Here is a 15492-nt window from a genome sequence, read left to right as displayed (position 1 = left end):
GAAAAACAAATTGTTCAACTTAAAATTAGCTCCCAAGCAAAAGAAAAAGAGGAATATGAAAATAAATTTTAAACAGAAGAAAAATAATTTAAAAAAGGGCCAACAAACGATACTATGTACATATCAAGAGCCACACAAAGTCACAGCTGCCTGTGAACGTGTGAACTGCACAAAATGTTTCAAGATTTTCTATTTTTATTTATTTATGTTTTTTCTTTTCTTTTAGAGAAATTTTAAGGACTATCAATTTTTATGGTTGGATCATGATCAAATTATTCCTAAGCAAATTTAACAATGAAGTTTTAATTTTGCTAGCATAAAATTATTATTATTATTTTTTTTAAATTCAATAATTTTTTTTCTGTTCTCAATATTTTTTAAATTTGTAAGTGCTATTTTGATAAAACTGTGTGAAGTTTAAAATTTTGTCAATTTTTTCTTCTTCAAATCCAAATTTAAATTGTTAGGATTTATAGCCTAAAGTATTAAATTTCCCAAGAAATCTGCTTTTAAATACTCTTCCCTGGGTGAATTGATCTGTTTTAATATCTATTATCTACTAATAAAATCTTTGAGAACTATAATTTTTTTATCTATCCCACTAAAAAAATTACAAGTTGAGCATCAAATTTTTAGAAGTATCCCGCTATTTGAAGTAAAATTAACCGAAAATGTTTGTTTTTCTCATCAATTACTTTCTTTTTCAATTTGCAGCCGAAGAAAATCCTTCAAGGTTTATTTGCAATTCAATTTTTATTCCAAAAATAATTTTCTTTTTCGACGATATTTATATGAAACAAAAAGTTACACCGTTGAGTTGAACTCTGCTGCAAACTTACAGCTTGCTCACATTTATATTCACTTGAAATATAAATGAAACCATATTTGGTCACCAAAACAACCATAATCAAGAGTGAAAGCGGCGCTATTTGCTGGAAACTGCCGAGTCGCCACCGCCGCACGCGCGTGTATTGCATTATATATCGCTTAGCGAGTCTCTGTATTGAAATGCAGGCGGCACAAAAGCCTTAGGCCAAAGGTAAAAGAACTTTCAAAACGCTGGCTGCGCCGGCTGCCGCTAAAAACAGACCTGGTCTAAGGTCAGGCAGCACAGATCAAAATAAACCCTTCTATTCGACGCGCACATTGCTCATTGCAGAGGCCGGGCTGACTCATCACAATCAAATTCAAACACAGCCGATTGCTATAGCGCTGCAAAATAGTTGAAACTTGAAACATTTCGTCATTGGTTGAAATTGAAATAAATAAAAGCTCAAAAACCGCAGGTAGCAAGAAATTTTTTTTGTTTTAAATAATATATAATTATTTTCCCTCAAGTTTTATTTTTATAGCAATAAACTGGTTAAGTTATTTTCTAGAAGCTTCCTCTGGCTTGGGTGTTTGTTATTGTGGTCAGTTTTAGGTTTAACCAAATATTTGGTGGCTTTATTTATTTTTTTAATCTCCATTCACTTTTAAATTTAACTTCTAATGTCTATCATTTAAACAAATTAAGACAATACTGTCTAGTAAACATTCTGCTGTAAAATTTAAAATAAGAGCGGCCAATTGACTCGGTCTAATTTTGTTATCAAAATAACTTTCTTATTTATATGTATATAAATATTAAGAAAATATTTTCCTATTAATTCATTTCATTGGGAATTGAATATGGCGTGAGGTTTTAAAGGAAACAGTTAATTTAAACGTTTGAACCTTCCCAATCTTTATTAATAAACCTAAATTATTTAAAACCAGAAGTTATTTATTTTTATTTTTAAGCTTAACATTTTACAACTTTGTCGAATGTAAAATTTTACTGAATATCTCATAAAACACGTTTTTTTGTGTGTGGGAAACTTTTTATATTTGACCTTTTCTTCGAGCATTTCGCCAAGAGTGCAAAACACCCAAGCAACCTGCATAAAAAGGCGCTCAGGTGTCTGCTCTGGCGCGAATGTGATCGCAAAAAAAGAGACCGCAGGCGCGTGAATGAAAATAAAACGAGAATAAATATAGAGATAATATACTCGGAGAAAGTAAAAAGTTTGATCAAGAGAGACGTTTTGAATCAAAGACTCTAAGAGCCAAAAGAAGTTAAGAATTTTGAGCAATAGTGCCGATTTTCTCTCTCCCAAAATTTGCCCGATTTCTTGAACTTTATTGCATAAATTAAAAAGTAAAATGATTGTAAACATAAGAAAGTTTTCAGCAAAATCAGCTTTTTTTAAATTGTTGATGAAGTCTACTGTTTTAGTTTATTTTTGTCAATTTAATCAGCTTTACGTGGTTTTAAAAATGAGCTTATATTGAAATTTAAATGGCGAAAAACGGAAAAATTTGATATTTTCAACAATGAATTTTTGCTAAAATTGAATACAAACTATATTAAATTGCGCATTAACCCTGGCAAACGGCGAATGGAACTTTTTTCAGCTGTCGAGTGCGAAAATAATCCCTGGGTGAGCAAAACCGGCGATTGCATAAGCGGCACGCGGCTCGCCACGGAGAGCGCCGATGAAAAAAAAATTCGCACCCGTCGTATTTTTTCGCGACGGTCACGCGCGCGCACCCCGCGTTAGTTGACGCGCGATCATCGCGAGCACGCGGAATTAAAAATAATTTTAGGAATAGTTGGGCCGAAGCACAGCGAAGCGGAGGCTGCGTTGCCTCGGATCTATTCCTGGCCGCCTTGTCGCTCTCTGGTATTATCGAGAGAAGAATTTGTTTACCGTGGCTTGCCCGACGAGCCGTTTGCGTGATGCAAGTGTAGGCCCTGCTACTTTGTGCTCTTACGCATTTTTTATCTGCCAGCAGGAAACATACTGAGACTGATTTGTCATCCTGTTTTCGCAGCGCGAGCAAAAAACACTTAAAAATAAACTCTTAAAGCAGCACTCTTCGGAAAACATTCTTTCACACCTGGTTGCAAAAATGGTTTATTTTTAACCTCCACAGGTATAAATTGCAACGAATTTTTTCCTTTTGAAATGCTGATACCGTGAATAAAGTATTGGTTAATACATTGAAACTCTTGATTAAAGAATTTTGTAAAACGGATTTTAATTTCAACGATTTAAAATAGTTGACTAAACGACACACTACACTTCATTATAACAAAAAAATTATAAAAATCTAATTAAATTTGTATTCTTAACTTTTGAAGTAACTTGCAGATTTTTTTTTTTAGAACAGATATTTTTTTATTGTTTAAAAGAAATTTTAGGTTTTGTATGAGTTGCGATCATGAAGCAGCACGAATAACGGCTGGAAAGGAAAATAAAAAGCTGCCGCCTTATGTTACATTCCGTTGCAAATGGCTTCGCGCCTCTGCTTCTCTTTTCGCCATTTACGCCCCAACCGTTCCTACACAGATAAGATGAGAGCCTTAAATGTTCTGTCACCCATCAGATTGTTGGCTCCCTTTGTACATATGGATTTGTAAAAGTGTTGAGCTTTGGATCGTTTACGCTTTCCCTTCCCGAGTATGAATCATACTCAGACTCACGTACACATTATGCACGTTATAGCGCGCGTTATAAGGAAAGTTCCATTCATAAGTTTAAGTAAACATTAATCGAGGAGTGCTATTTATTATTGAGATCATAAAAGTGTGTATGGATTTGAAGAAATTCCTGCATTAAATTTAAATTTCAATAAATTTTTTCACTGGTTTTGAAGTTTTTTGCATGACGATGAAAAATGTACAAGTTCCTTTTTGATGATATCCAGGGGGGCTACTATATTATATCATTTTTTCATAGTTTTAAAACTCAAAATGTAAAACTTATTTGATATTAACAATTTAATGTACAGATACTTTTGAGAGTAGATCAAAATGTAGAAATTCCCCTAAAAATTAATCTCTAAACTTTTGAAAAAAAAACTTATCTCAAACTAGTCCAATAAATCACAAATTTTTCCATAGATTCATCTCCAACTGTGCAATGCAAGTAATGGAAAAAAATTGCGGTTGGAAAAACCTTTGGAAGCTTTATATAGTTTTACCAATGAAATATTTTTTTACATAAACTAATGTCTATTTTTTTTAACAAGTTCAATGTATTTAAGCTTTTTAAATTAAATTTTAAAGTTATTATTTTTCTGGAACAGCTAGGCAGAAAAAAGTTTCATATAAAATTGAAATAATTAAATACAATGCAACTGAAAATCCTGACGTAGAGAAACTTGTTGGAATAAGCATCCGGAGCAAAACAAGCAAGTCTTGCAGTTGTATACGCACTTTTCCGCCTCATTTGCCACACTTTGCATACAAACCAACGGCCGATAAACCGCCAGTGTTTCCCACTCGACTTTTGCATACCGTTAAAAATAAACAAATAAAAACCAACCGCTAAAATATGAAGTATGAATTTACACGCGCGTGTCTCTAGAAAAAAAAGAGTGCAGCTCGGAACAACAATTACAAGAATGACCTCATCGGAGAGATTTTCCGCCTCTTTCACTTCACGAGCGATTTGCAAAGAGAGAGAGACAAATCTGCTGCTTTGCAAATACATACAAGAGGGGCGTTTGTACTCTCGGCAATAATAACGAGGTGAAAGCACACGTTGCAAAGTTCGCTGGCCCTAGCTGCACACATGAGAGTCTGCGCCTCGCCGCGACGGTTTCGCGCATGCTGTTTAAATTATAACATTACAAACCAACTCTCTTCCTGAATTACAAGCAGTTCACACACACGAGTACATACATGTGCAGCAAAACGCATCAAGTTGTCAGCAGTTGGCCAATTTATAAAAAATAAACTGAACTTAATATAAAGAGATTGTTTGGCCGGATTGAGGCGCTATGTGCATTTAAAAAATTAACACAAAGATGGCAATTTAGCCCGTGAAATATAATCTTGCAAAACGGAGGAATAAAAACTGAATCATTTAGTTTTTGATCGGCAGATTTTACTTGTTCGAGTATCTCGCACTGATTACGGTCGCGCCTCTGCACACGCTGGGCTCAGCTCTATTTAGTTGAAAGTCTATTTTTGGTCCAAAAATCCAACTGATTACATAACGCTCGCTGTTGTCATTGTTAGATTTAGAAATAATTAAATATAGATCTAGGTCTTTGATTATTGTTCAATTTTATTAAGTTATAAAATATTTATAGATAAAAAATTGTTCATTTCCTTCTAGAAATTTGGAAAAACAAAAAATTTACTGTTATTGTTTTTTTTTTTGCAATATTCACAGGATTATGTTGAATTTCAAACAATTTGAAGACCAAGATATTAAAAAATAGTTTTCAAATGTATTGTATACAGCCTAATGAAAGAAACAAAACAATTTTCTAATGAAAATAAATCAAAATTTCTACTCCTCAACCAATTGATGGGGGGGGGGGGATTATTTTTTGTAATTAGAGTGAATTAAAATTAGATCCGGTTATGATTTTTAATTTATATTTTATTAAGCTTTTTCTCTCTACGGAGTATAATAATGTTTATGGTTGCTAAACTTTTCCTCAAACCGCATGTTTAATTTAATATAATTTCCACACCAAAAATATTTCCTGCAAGGAAAACAAACACTCGTGTGCACATGATTTTGTTAAAATTAGATTATCAACCACGTCTGCTGCGCGTGAAACAAATTCCTATGTTTTTTTTTTTTTTATCAGACACACCACTGATTATACTTTTCAATGTCACAGCGCGTGCAAAGCAAAACACGCAATGTTTGTTGACACTTTTTAGGAATTATGACGGGTTGGGGTCGTTCGTTATCTAACACGGAAAGGGCCTGCTGCTGAAATTTACCAAATGTATATTATTGAAAGCGACGAAGGTTGAGAGAGGAATGAAGGAAAATCATCACGCGGCCGCGCCGTGGCCGATAATATTTGCGTCATTGTCGCGGCGCCAATTCGAGCCTTGGTCGCGTATCTCGCCAGGTGATAATGAGCGGCAAATAATTAGTGAAACCGAAAGAGCAGCAGACGAGAGGCTCACAAATAAACAAACGCCGCCGACCGACCAGAGAGAACGAATTCAGGTCACATAGAGTTTTGTGGGGGCTGATAATCAAATAAGCAAGGAAGGAACGCCTACGTGAACTTCCACGTGCAAAAGGGTTCGCACGAATTTGTATCGATCGATCGTCGGACGCTCGGAAACTCGCTCGTCTGCTCTCCCTTTATTTATTTATACATACAGAGAGGTATGCGGCCAACAATGCCGGCGTGTGAGGACACTCTATCTATGCTGTAGGTCAGCGGGCGATTCGCTTGGCACCAACTTTGTCTCTTGTTTTATTTATTTTTTCTCTTTTATTGCTTTCGCATAAAGGTCTTTGCTATTTCCGACTCGTGTTTTTCGTTGGGTCTCGACGGTTCAACTGCGCGAATTTGTTTCGGAGTAATTGTCAAGCAGTTTGTTCTCGACGAAAGGTTTTTTTCATTTAAACGCTCTGGTTTTCACTTAATTTACACTGGCAGATTCATTTGCGGTGAATGGCGCCGCTCATGTTTAAAATCAGCATGTGTGATTCATTGGACGGCAGCTTTAAATTTGAGACAAATCGGGGATGTTTAGATTATTTGGCCCGTGATTTGGTGCTGTTTAATCGAGCTTTGTATGTGCGACCGTTATTAAACCCTAGCAATTAGTGTCAGAAGAGGACAAAGAGATCACATTTTTTGTTTAATATTTCATCTTGTTTTATGTTCTATGCTGAAATTTTTAAAAGTATGACGTAAAAACTGGAAATAATAAAAAATTAATGATATAATTAGGCAGATTGGTACAAATATCTAAAACTCATCAAGTCATATTTAAAAATGTACATTTTCCTATTTCTATATTGCGAAAAAAAATTGCACTACATGTTGGAATTCACAAATATAAACTCGGCTTTTTCTCAATGGGTTTGTTAAGCAGATTTTTTTTGCGCCAGCAGAATAAAAAAAATATCGTCTTCATAACAATTCATCAAAAAAATCTGCATGACTTTCATTATTGCAAACTTGGTTTCTATTTTTATTATTCATAATTTCTTAATTTTTTTTTTGCATCAAAGTTCACCAAAGATCATCGTTTTTGCAGTGTTGAAGACTACAAAATTATTTTATTTATGGCTATGATCATGGAAATAAATATTAAAATTTTTAACCATAGTTTTTCGTAAAAAAATGATGCATTTTTGAAGTCTACAATTTGCAACGATATTCCATTTTAATATTAAATCTTATTTAAGATTTTTTTAATTTAAAATCAGATTATGCATTTTAATTAATAACATAGATTGGAAATAAAAACTGCTTCAAAAGAAACAAAGGTATACCAAATTAGTTTTAAAAATAACAAAAAGTTATCTAAAATGAAATAAATGATGGCTAAAAATTTAACTTTGCTCTAACCAATTTTCGTAATTTTTTGACGTGATCTTTTGAGACTCCATTTCTATCAAAAGAAAGGTATACTGCGCAATGGAGATTTATAAATTTTGAAAGTCAGCGTTTGCTCCACTTGCAGCTTTCCTTTTACTCATAATCTGACCTTTCGCAAGCCAAACTTGAACGCGACTGCATTCAAACCGCAGACAAGAACCAAAATAAACATTTCAAATATTTTGCATCCATCAATGCTGTCAAGCAGGCACGTGGGCGCTCAAAATTTCACCTTGGCTTCCTTTTCTGGTCTAGAAAAGGTGAACGTGCGCATCATCTGTAAAAAAGCATCTGCCCTTCCTCTCTGCGGAAAAGCGCAGCTGCCCTGTTTCGGTGCAACTGCGCCGCAATTTTCGGATGCGTATTTTCTCGTTTGGTGTCGGTGTCCTCCGGTCTTCGCCCTTGAATTTAAGTTGCAGCCGCGAATAAATTTGCGTGATCAGAGACGCCTACGTGGCCCAGAGCACAGCTTTTTTTTATCACACACAGGGCCTTGCTCTCCTGCTCTCGTCTTAAGATATGATTTGGAATATTATCAACATGTCGAAATAATTATGCAGCATCTTCACATATTTTTTTTTACAAACGAGGTCAGAACTGGATCGTTTTTAATTACAAACGGAACATCTATCAATGTAGGAATTCCTGCGACGCACCTGTTTACAAAACGTCAACTCGGCGGCCAGCCAGAGCGAGTTCTGATTTTTTTGAGCCGCACGTGGCGACCAACGCGCCTCTTCGCCTGCTGTCTCGCCCTGTTTGTTTGCTGGTAAACAAATATGCCATGTCACATTTTTTTCCAGATAAAGAGAAAGAAAAGTTTTATTGCATATAGAAGAGAAACCTGCAAAGGCGCTACTATCGAGTTAGAGCTAGAAATTTTCAGCTGAAGCGAAAATATAATTTGTTTTTTGAATAACAATACCTGACCACCCACTGATGATTATGGAGTTATAAAGTGAAAACGGTGATTTGCAATATTGCGTTTTTCCTTTATAAGAGATTGGTTTCATTGATTTATTAAATTGGTTATATAATATGAATAATTTATTCTTAACATAGAAATAATTGATCAACAATTAATTATACTGGAAAAATAAATTTTATATTTATGTATCGAGATGAAAAAATAATAGTATTAATTATAGACACATTATTTTAAGAATGATATTTTATTTTTTTATTTTTTTTTTATATTAGGTGATATTAGCCTTGGCTTTTTCTTTTATTCTTCTAATTGTTATGAGCATACTTACAATTTCAACATTTAAAGTTTCTTATTAATATCATTAAATTAGACCAAAACATCAATTTTATTACAATTTTAATTCTTTATTTATATTTGTGTGGGACTGAAACTGATAAAGTCGAGTTTGATAGTAAAAAACACAATGAACGAAACCTTCTAGAATCATTTCAGAATAATGTTGTTATTGTTGCGTATATTTTGATCTCTTAGAGCGTGTCTTAAAATAATTTATAAAAAGCTACAGAAAATCTTTTTTTTTTTGAGAATTTTTTTCTTTCTGAATGGGAACAACTCTACAAAAATTATTTAAATAAACATTTTTGATCTAAAAATATGCACTGAGCTCACAGGAAAACAATTTTCGCACGTAACGTTTGAATAATCGAATTTGTGACGTCACGATCAACGTACACAATTCTTGTCTCTGACTACATCTCTATCATAGTGGCCAGCCACGTAAAAGAGTTGCTCAGCACATTAGTATATGTATAACAATTCCCAACGTCATTCTACTTCCGAATCAATTCGATTTCAGTCCAAAACGGGGGCATCTAGGTCGTTTCAAGATCAACCACGTAAAATGTTTAGGAAATTTAATTTTATTCGCAAATGATAGATCCGCCGTGTGTTTTCTTTATATTGGATTATTCTCTCCTGTTGACGCAAACAAAGCTGCAATATTTCCCGCATTCGAGCTCATGAAAATTCAGATCGAATGAAAACAAACCCGGCGCGAAAGGGTTATTCAACAAATATCTCCTTTATGCATGTTGTTGACAAAAAGCATAGAATAGTCCTCTTGTTCTGCCTACTCAAAAAACGTTCTCTCCCACAAGAAAAATAGTTAATTCCAAATATTTTTGCCAAAGCAGCCTGAAACAAAGCATTTTTATATGATTAATAATCACATATTTGTCAACTATTTGACTTTTCCACTAAATAGCATGTTTCAGTTGTAAAAAGTCCCCTAATTTTCCCTAGCGTATGATATAAACCATTTCAATACAGAAATTCAAAAACCAAACTGAATCGTTCTCATATTTTGATTTCCAAACTAAAAATAACTAAATAATTTTTTAAGGAAATTGAAAAAATGAAATATTATTGCCTTCGATGAATAAACAGCAACTCAATATTAATTAATTAAATTAATATTAAATTATTAATTTAAACTATTAATATAATAATAATTGCCAGATTTTTCATCAAATTGTACCTAAAAAATGATAGCCCATTAATAATTGGCTTCTTCATATCCAAGACGTTGGACAATTATAGAGAAGACTAATTATTTGGTCAAATTATTTTTTGGCGGAACAGACGGCGTTTTGGCCAAAAATGCTTTTTTACAACAACATAGACTACACGCCAGGCAAAAAAATGCACCAAACAATGGTCTGTGTGCGCGGACTGCGGGTTGTTATTGTTTTTGTTGTGGGCAAGCAGCGTGATGTGCTCAGCAATGGAAAACGAGGTCACTGTGCGGGTTATCGGCCGCCTGCCCGCCCGTCCGCCCGCCGCTCTATAACAACTCTCATTAATAAAACGCGATCTACGTGAATTGTTCGACATTAGCAAGCGCAGGGCTTCTCTCGTCCCCAAGGCTTGTGTTTTCTTTGCGAATTGCAGAGCTCGAAAATAGTCTTCGGTCACGGATTATGTCAAAGTGAGCAAGGGGTATTTTTGGGCCAGCAATTTGCGTCACCGGAGGGCTAATAATTATTAAAGAAAAGCCGATTACATGCGTTACAAAAAAAGAATGTCTCCCGTGACAACATAATAAATCCAATTTGCGCACCCACATCGGAATGAAACTTTTGCCATTTTATGCCTCCTGTTTTGCCTTTATTTTATTTATTTCATAGAAAATTTATTTTTCTCTGGGATTTAATTGAAATTGAAAACATTTGTGCCAATTTTATTCCAGCAGTTTGTAACAAAATAATCTTTAAATATGCAAGAATAGGAAATTAAAAAACGTTTAGAGAGATTTGACGATATACTGTAGTTTTAAAAAAATTTCTTTTTTACTCAGGACAACAAATTTTTTTATATTGCAATGTTTAATTTTAAATTGGTACCTAATTCAAATATTAGTGCGGTATTGTAATTAAAATTTTAGAATTAGAGAAATTTTGATATTAAACAAAGGTATACAAGCTATAATAAAAATTAAGTAAAAATTTTCTTAATAGAGATAAATTTAAATGATGTAGAATGAGATAAAATAGATTCAATAGACTATTTTTCAAATGGGATAATCTATAACTTATGTTTCACTGCAACTATAATAATATCTCTTTATAAATACGACTTTCAAGCAAAATACAACACATTATTTAGATTATTTTGAATGTGGGAAGAACTCAAATCGAAATTTTCCAGCAAAGTCTCTCGTGACCTGATTTTTCAGCAGCAGTAGAAAAGTGAGTCATGGTCCAACTCAGGGCCTTTCAGAGCCGGAAAATGATTGCATGATGCGCGGGAAAGTTTTTCCGCTTTTTCGCTTTTTATGATGACATTCAAATTTATGCCCCAGTTTTGCAATCAAGTTAAGCACGTGGCACTATTATAAGATATATATGATAATAATAAATTATAATTGTAATACCGTTTTAATCGCGTCATCGGATCAAGCAGAGGTGCTCTGCCGCAGAGAATCGAAGCGCACAGCAGTAAAACCATTAGATATAGATATAATATAGACTTTCCTGTTATTTTCTGCTGCCTGGAGCAATACAATAGCTATCCAACGAGAAGTGATCTCTCTTCGAGCGAAAAGATGCATCACGATGATAAGTTCAGTGCAGAATCGTGCCGAAATAATGAAAGAAGCTTCGCACTCGTTTGCAAACAGATTTATCGCTGTATAAGATATTTTAATTCTAAATTATTCATATTACTAAAGCGGAGATTCCCAAAGGTCACTGTTTGAAATTCAACGAAATCGGCAGTGAATTCGCATTAGCAATCATTTATATTTGATTGCCATAAGTGGATCACGTGCATCCATAAGTCGACCCATTTCATTTTCAATTCAAAATTAATGAAAGGAGCTTCTTTATATTGAAATCAGCTTAAGAAATTGAAATCTGTAAAATATGTAAAAACAAAATTTTAAAAATTACAGGTATTTTTATAATTTTTCACTGGAATAAAAGCATGAGTTAAATTATGAATTTTTCAACCAACTAAAATAAAATTTGTGAATAAATTAATTTTTAATAAAATGACTAATAACATCTTCAGTTATAATAATTTTTGTGTGCCTGATTGGAATGTTTTCGGTGAGAAACGCCAACTTTAATAAAATAAAATTCAAAAGTGGAGCGAGAGAATAATTTAAATGGTTTAGGTTCAAGAAATGTTTATTGGGTTTAGAACTGTGTCAAATTATTTTTAAATCTTAATTCAAGTAAATTTGAAAGAAATTATAGCTTCATATTAATTTGTGAAATTTCTGAACTGAATTTTAAATAATTTGCAAATGAGGAAAACGCTGATTGAGCTGATGGCAAATGGTGTGTACATGCAGCTGCACACGCGCCGAGTTCTGTGCGCTAGATGTGCTGTTATGTTTGTGCCCGTAAAGAGAAAGGAGAGTTTGTTGTTGTTTTTATTTCGTCGTGTGACGCCGCCGCCGCTGCCCGCGGATTCCTCTGCTCGCGATATTTCAGAGCTGCACCGTGCGAGAGATCAGGTTGCATGACCCTCGTTTGCTGCTGCACAGTCATGACTCGTTATTCCGCTCGCTGCCGCAACTTGCCCTGAAAAATAACACTATCATGTTCAAAGGCTTATTCGAATTTTTCCTTTTTCATGTTGTAAAAATATCATGTTCCTAGCATGGTGCGAAAAATTGTATGAATCTGGATGAATTTTTCCTCATTTTGAATGATTTTTATTATTTTTTTTAATTTCTTTTTTTTAATAGAAAAAAATAATAATTTTGTGTTCATTTTACAGTGTCGTATCTGTAAAAATGCCCCTATTTATGGGGTAATAAAAAATATATAATTTTTTCCTTCTGTAAAATTACAAATTTTTATTTTTTTATAAATTTTATTTTAATTGTAGTTTTTTTTTTAGCAAATAGACACCTTCTCAAGCTTTTTAAGGATTTTCTTTTAATGAAAACACAAAAAGTGCTGTAAATTAAAATTAGCAAAAATGATTCTAATTTATTTCAATTGTATTGTCAATATCAAAATATTTATGCAATGCTAAAAATGATTTATTAAAATTATAATTAGATGGACATGTAGTTTTTGTGTCTTCCAAGCAGCGAAGTTTTTGCTTGGTTCAAAAAGATTTTCCTCCTACCAGTTCATGCGCTCCTGATACTAAATGCGAGATTGGTACGTTTACCAAACCATTCCGCGGAGCTCTTTAGCTGCTTTTTAGCTGCCATTCCAGTGGAGGAAAAGAACTCTCCATGCTTACTGTTGCGAGATGGTAAAATCTACAAAGGCTCTTGAGCTTGTAACGTGGCAGATTATTAACCACAGTTAAAAAGTTGGCACATTAACTTTGCTTTAATTTTTTATATTTTTACTAAGCGATTAATTTATAATAAATCATTCAAATAAAATAAGAGATTTCTTGTTGAATAATTTCCCTTTAAACCTGTTCCAAAGTGGAAATATTATTCTAAAGTAGGACTATTAATGGAAAATTGAAAAATTCTGATAAAAGCTCGGTTGTCATTTCATAATTTATTGTTTTTTTTTCTTCTTTGATTTTCAACAAGGTTGAGGCCCATTTCAATTATGTACACTGAATAATCAACCTCAAGATTGAACTTTAAATATTTTTTTCCTTTGAAAAAACTGAAGGTATGCGAGAATTGTAGAAATTTGGTGTTTTTCTTGAGAAACATTTTTGAAACTTTAAGTCACTTTTAGTGTGTTTAGCAGCAGGAGTCGACGGTCTGGCAACCAGCACAGAGTTGGCTCTCTCTGGTTTTGCATAAATTTATCCGATTGGGTATATCGCGTGGAAAAGCACCTGCGCCAGTATGGGTTGGCAGGCAGGTTGCATGCTCTCGATAAAGGCCGTAGCACCTGCCGCTCGAGTTGACCTCCTGCTGGCGTGCGCAGTGTCTGTTTGGTCGCCGGCCTGTCTAAAAGCTTTTGCGCCACTCAACCAAGTTATAATTAGGCTTAAATGTTTTCCCTAAAGTCAACGGACAACCTCAACTTGGAGCTGCAATTTGGAGCGCGGTTTTCGCTAGCCGGCTATTTTTGTGATAGGCAAACAAAACAACGCACAAATCGCGCGTTTTGTTGGCTTTTAGCCGGCGCGATGACAATCGAAAAAATTCGTCTCCGCCTGAGTCGTTGCCAAAATTTTTGCGCCGGAGAAAACAACAGACCAATGCCGTGTTTCAGTAACAAATGAAACGGATTTTTTCTATTGGTTTTTGATTGACAAAAACTGGCGGAACGTCAGTTATGGACAGTTATATATGTGGAGGAGAAAGAGCAAAAAGGTTAATTGGAAAAAAGAACTGCACGTTTCGCTCTTTTGCCATCGATTATTGGCGCAGACTCTTGAGAATGACGCTCGGCCTGATGGTCTGTCTCTCCTTTATTTTGTGGAAGAAAGTTTTTTTTATATATCTATTAATTGATTGAATCTGACGTCTGGCCCCTTTCTCGAAAAGTTTCTGTTGGGCTATTTTTATTTATAAAGTATTAAGCTTTACAATAACTTTTGCTAAATTTTATTTGATAAGAAAATGGAAAATGTAGTTATATAGTTATCTTGAACAAAGCATTATTAGAGCGCTTTTCTTTTATTAATCGTCATTTCCATTTCAAATACAAAAGGGTAACTAATTTATAAGTGTGGCATATATTTAAAAATAAAAAAAGAAAAAACATTTATTAGAGTTGCGTTTTTACTAAAAAAATCCTTTTATAATCTAAAAGTTCATTGTAAATTTTTTTCAAATGAACCACCTTGTTATGGAGACATCCAAAATAATCAAATGAGCACAAAGTATGCAATTTAAAGCATATAAACAAAAAAAATTCAAGTGATCTAAATTGAATGAATTTGTAGAACAGCGCGTATAAGCATCCCTGACTAAATTTTTAAAATCTGCATAAATCACTATTTTTTTTATAAATCAAATTTGCATTCAAACGTTTTAAATGCCAACTTTATTAATCATTATTATGAACAATAATATTCATAGTCGCGTTTTATATTTTTCTGAAACCATCATAAAATTAGAATTGCTATATAATTTGAACACAATCTTACTCTTTAAAAACAAATTAATGAAATATTTTTCATGAATGACGTTCAATGTTTTTTTTATCCATTTGCTACACAGCTTCGCGTATAAAATCTTTAATAATTCCATTTTTTGATTTCCATTTGTGCTCACCTCGTCCAATATACGCAAGATTGGCAGTGCACACATTGCAGCGCAGCTTTCGCGCAGTGTATATAAATAATGAACGCGTTCGTGACAGCAATAAAACAAGAATTGGCGCATGACTCACTCACATTGCTTGTAAATATCATAGGAGAGCGACATAATGATGTATTTTCTATTTTCAGTAGCATCCCCACGCACACCGCAATTAAACTCTGCGCACGAGGATTTATTTATTTTGATTTTCCAATCACGCGGCGCACCTTCCCACACGGCCGTGCTGGAATAAAGCAGAAGAATTTAAGAAAACAAAGGGCGATTCGTTTGTTTGAGTAAAAGCCGAACGTTTGAATTTTCGCAGACACCGATAAATTTAAAAATTGCCTTCCTACGCGAAGTGTACAATTTATAAACAAAAGACTTTAGAGGCTAATGAGCTTTGCGCGTGGTTGAT

The 15492-nt window shown here is 33.9% G+C and overlaps 1 protein-coding gene across 1 annotated transcript in view; it reads left to right on the top strand.

Annotated features, from left to right (window-relative positions):
- LOC132193268 (xaa-Pro dipeptidase) overlaps positions 1-15492 on the top strand; it is a 37174-nt gene that overhangs the window by 1936 nt on the left and 19746 nt on the right. The window lies entirely within an intron of this gene.

Source organism: Neocloeon triangulifer, unplaced genomic scaffold (genome assembly GCF_031216515.1).
Source record: "Neocloeon triangulifer isolate White Clay Creek 2 clone unplaced genomic scaffold, ASM3121651v1 ptg000001l, whole genome shotgun sequence".
Lineage (NCBI taxonomy): Eukaryota > Metazoa > Arthropoda > Insecta > Ephemeroptera > Baetidae > Neocloeon > Neocloeon triangulifer.
The sequence above is the reverse complement of the archived record's forward strand: the minus strand, read 5'-3'. Positions and strand labels throughout refer to the sequence as shown.